The sequence below is a fragment of the Sinocyclocheilus anshuiensis genome, unplaced genomic scaffold (genome assembly GCF_001515605.1).
Source record: "Sinocyclocheilus anshuiensis isolate Anshui unplaced genomic scaffold, SAMN03320099.WGS_v1.1 scaffold1957, whole genome shotgun sequence".
NCBI lineage: Eukaryota > Metazoa > Chordata > Actinopteri > Cypriniformes > Cyprinidae > Sinocyclocheilus > Sinocyclocheilus anshuiensis.
The window spans coordinates 176510-181610 of record NW_015537935.1 but is presented as its reverse complement, the minus strand read 5'-3'; positions in this window follow the sequence as shown (position 1 = coordinate 181610).

The following is a 5101-nucleotide window of genomic DNA, read 5'->3' as shown; positions in this document are numbered from 1 at the left end:
ACATAAAAATAATGTCAAATTAATTACATTGATAATGAAATGTATTTTGAAACTATTTTGCATACCTGTAACTAAAACAAGAGGTTTATATCATATGTTGGTCCTATTTTAAGGTTATTTTATCTTTTTTGTAGTGAGAATAACATGAGCAGAGGCGATAACACATAACTGATGTGGTGATGCGATGAATGAACTAACTCAGCTGTTATGCATTGAAGAGATAACACATAACATGTATATTGCATTGCAGTAACTTAGTCCATTGTGTATGGCAAGCCGTTTTAGCTTAAAATATTCCAAGCGTTACTCGTCGTAATTGCATTTTTACTAGTAACAATTCAATTAGAGAGCTCTACAATTAAATTCTTACTAGTAACAATGCCAATCAGAGAGCTCTCTAAATCTATTTTAACTAGTTATAAATACAATAAGAGAGCTCTCTAATTTAATTAGAGAGCTCTGCAATTGCATTCTTACTAGTAAGAACTGAATTAGAGAGGTCTCAAATTCAGTTCTTACTACTAACAATTATGATTATAGAGCTCTCCAATTCAATTGTTACTAGTAAAAATGCAATTACGACGAGTAACACTGGGATTATTTTAAGCTAAAACGGCTTGCCATAATAGTGCAGTGAAGAGATAACACATGACAGGTGCCTGTTGCACTGCATTGCATACAAGAACTAACTGAAAAGAAAAACATTGAAGAGAAAAAATCATATATGCTGTTGCATAGCAATAAATGCTAAGAACTAACAGTTTCATTGTTTTGCATACAATAATTAACTTATTGCGTTGTGCATAGAAGAAATTAAAGTGATAAAGGTGATAACAATGGTTTGATCAGAGTGATCAATTTTTTTTTTCACTGAGCATTGTATTGTTTGTTTGTTTACAGTTTTATTGCACAATATACACATTTTTGCAATGTTATTGCACTACGTGCATGAGGTACACTCCGGTGTGAGGTAGTTATTTATTTTTATTCAGTTTGCAGATTTTCAAGTTGTGAAAAAAAATCAAAAAATTAATTTCTGGTTAAACCATATACTTGAAAAGGTAGAATTTTGATATGTTACAAAAGAGTTGTAAAATGTAATGATCACAGTTATGTGCTTTTGAAATACGTTGTGGCAAAGCAAATAAAATGCAAAACTGTATTACTTCTGAAAAAGGTTTTTGTTTTATCTTCCCAGAAAAGTAATAATTTTGATATATGTTGTGGAAAAGCAAATAAACAGAAAAAAACTGTTATTTAGCAAAAAAAAACTGACAAAATGTTTTTTTGTTTTTCAACTAAGAAATAAACGCCCAATGTAGCATATATGTAACATTAAAAATTTATCATAAACGCCCAATGTCACATATATGTCATATTACAGATCTTTCACAAGGAGATGTTGCATTTCAAAAACAACTGCAGAAACATGTTATAAGTGGTCCATTTGGTCTGTTTTATATGCCCCATAATTTTCCTATAAGGAGAAATTTGTCCGGGCTCTTATGGGTTAATTGCAAAAATTGTGGTGGAAACCATCCAGCAAAGTGTGATCAATGCAAGGCTTTCGGACAACGTCACCGTTGTAAAAAGTTGAATTATTTCAAGTCCCAGTGCAGATCTGCATCAAAAGACAATTTCAAATCCATCAATCAGATCACTGATGAAAACACAGACAGCAGCGAGGAGTCATTTCATATCAACGGGCTGTGTCTTGGTGCCAGTGAAATTGATGCAGTCAATCACCACAGTGCGATTAACAAGCAAGAAATACATTGCAGCATGACAGTAAATGGCAAGCCCCTTGAGCTTAAAATTGACACAGGAGCAAAGTGCAATGTCATTTCAACTGAAACGTACAAAGCAGTGAGAAAAGATGAGAAAATCCAAGAGAACTCAAAAGCAACGTTAGTGGCTTATGGAGGCACCGCGATTGAAACAAAAGGAACAGTGATGCTGCAATGTTTGACCAGCAAACGAAAATCATACCTGTTGCAGTTTCATGTGGTTAATAAAAATGTCAAATCATTGCTGGGCCTGCCAGACTGTTTAAAAATGAACTTGATATCTCTCAGAGAAGAAGTACATGGAATTGATCTCAACAAAAATGTAAACCTGAGTATGCTGACCTGTTTGATGATGAGCTAGGCACCCTACCTGTGACATATTCAATGAAGATAAACGCAGACATCACTCCAGTGGTCTGGCCACCTCGCCGAATACCTGTGGCAATGCGTGACAAAGTAGAAGCCGAACTAAAAAACATGACAAAACTAGGAGTCATAATACCCATTTCAGAGCCCACAGAGTGGGTGTCCTCAATGGTCGCCACGCATAAGAAAAAGACTGACAAGATCCGCTTATGCATCGATCCACGGGATCTGAATGAAGCCCTTATGCGCCCTCACCATCCTATGTGCACAGTAGAGGAAGTAGCTTCACAAATGTCCAACGCCAGCGTCTTCTCAGTGCTTGATGCTAAAAGCTCATTCTGGCAAATTAAGCTAGACTATAAATCCTCCCTATGTACCACCTTTGCGACACCTTTTGGCAGACATCACTTTCTGCGCATGCCTTTTGGCATGAATTCAGCATCAGAGGCTTTCCAACGGGCAATGGAGCAGATCTTCACAGGCTTTCCATGCGCCATAATCGTACATCACATCATTGTTGGAGGAAAAGATGAGAAGGAACATGATGAGAACTTAAGGAAGGTTCTAAACAGAACACGGCAAGTAAATCTAAAACTAAACCCACAAAAATGTAAGTTCAGGCTTAAAGAAGTCAGTTACGTGGGCCGTCTGTTCACAGAATGGATTGAAACCAGACCCAACCGAGATACAGGCCATTACTAAGATGCCACCGCCAAATAATAAAGCTGCCTTGCAACGTTTCTTGGGCATGGCTAACTACCTCGGCAAATTCATCCCAAATTTCAGTGAACTGACAGCACCACTTCGACAGCTGCTCCACAGGGATGTAGTTTGGTGCTGGTCACAGTAACAACAGAAAGCATTTGACATGCTAAAAAAGTACATCACATTCCCACCAGTGCTGAAGTACTTTGATGTAAGCAAATCTGTGACCATCACGTGTGATGCTTCTCAATATGGATTGGGCGCAGCATGCCTACAGAACGAACAGCCTACCAGCTATGCCTCACGCACTCTCACTGAAACAGGGATGAGGTATGCTCAAATCGAAAAGGAGCTATTGGCAGTGATCTTCGCCTGTCAGAAGTTTTATGACTACATCTATGGGACACCGGTCTTGGTTGAAACAGACCATCAGCCCCTTGTTACAGTTCTGAACAAACCTCTACACACTGCTCCAGCACGACTTCAGCGAATGATACTGAAGCTGCACAAGTGCAACCTGACTCTTACTTACAAAAAAGGAAAGCAGCTATATCTGGCAGACACACTGTCACGTGCTCCCAGAAAAGTAATAAGAAAGGATCTCAAAGATGAGGAGGAATTCGAAGTGATGGCTGTCCAAATGATTTCAGTCAACCGACACCATCAAGCACGGACAGGCAAAGAAAATTCAGAGTGTGCCTGTGCCAGTGCCACTAAAACCCTTCTTTCCTTTCCGAGATGAGCTCACTACTGAGGATGGAATCATCATGAAGGGAACAAGAGTGGTAAATCCTCACAGCCTACAGAGTGAATATCTACAAATCTTGCACAAAGGCCATGCCGGAGCCGAAGCAACCAAATGCAGAGCACGCAATGCCGTTTTCTGGTTGACTATGATGCAGGACATTGACAACTTCGTGCAGTCTTGCAGCATATGCAATGCTTTGAAACCTCATCAACAAAAGGAGCCATTGCGTCTGCACGAGATCCCAGAACTGCCTTGGTCTGTCATTGCCACTGACATATTTGACTGGAACAGCCAACAGTACCTAGTGCTGGTAGATTCATATTCTGGGTGGTTTGAAATAAATTCACTAAGAAACCTGTCTTCGCAAAATGTCATCAACGAACTGAAGAAGCACTTTTCTGTGCATGGCATTCCCCAAAAGCTCGTCACTGATAACGGTACTCAGTTTACGAGCCAGATCTTCAGAGACTTTGCGAGTTCATGGGACTTTTGTCACATCACTAGCAGTCCTGAGTATCCCCAGGCGAATGGTCTCGCAGAAAGAACCGTTCGCAGTGTAAAGCGCCTGCTCGAAACCACTAAGAGGGATGGGACAGACTTGTTTCTGAACTTGCTGAACATCCGCAACATTCCTTGAGATAAGATACTGGGTTCACCGGCACAGAGACTGATGTCCAGGGTAACACGTACCAACATGCCCATCAGCAAGCAGATGCTGAAGCCAAGGTCAAAGGACACTGTGAAAGTAAAAACACAACTTTCAAAAAAGAGACAAATGCAAACAGAGTTATTTGATAAAAGGAGCAAGCCACTCTCTGCACTGCATGAAACCCAAGTAGTAAGGATGCAAACAACAAAGGGACACGACAAGATTGGAGTTGTTAGGAGCACTCTCATCGAGCCCAGGTCATATGTTGTGGAGTCAGACGGTAAGGAGTACAGGAGGAATCACCGACATCTACTTCCTGTAAGAGAACCACTCCCACACTGCACACAAGTCAATCTGGAGGACTTGTTGTCACAACTTAAATCTGTGCCAGACAGCAGCAATGTGTCTAAAGATGCACTACATGCTGAAGAAAACATTCCAGCTGAACCAACTCCTCAAAAGTTGCCATAACGTACTAGATATGGCCAGATTTCCAAGCCTATTCCTGAGTACTCTGTTTAACTATACATGTTGTTGAAAATCTGATGGAAAGAATATGTTATTACAAGGAATAATTCTGATATTTTTGTTATCACTTTCAGTTGCAATTTCAGTTTTGGCATTATATGAAGGTTACAAAGATGTTTGTGAAATTATAGTACTTTTGGTTAGAGGGAAATACAAAACTAAGGAAAGGGGATGTAGATAACTGATGATGTACGATTCAGTTAGTTAAAGGGATACTCCACCCCAAAATGAAAATTTTTTCATTAATCACTTACCCCCATGTCGTTCCAAACCCCTAAAAGCTTAGTTCGTCTTCGGAACACAATTTAAGATATTTTG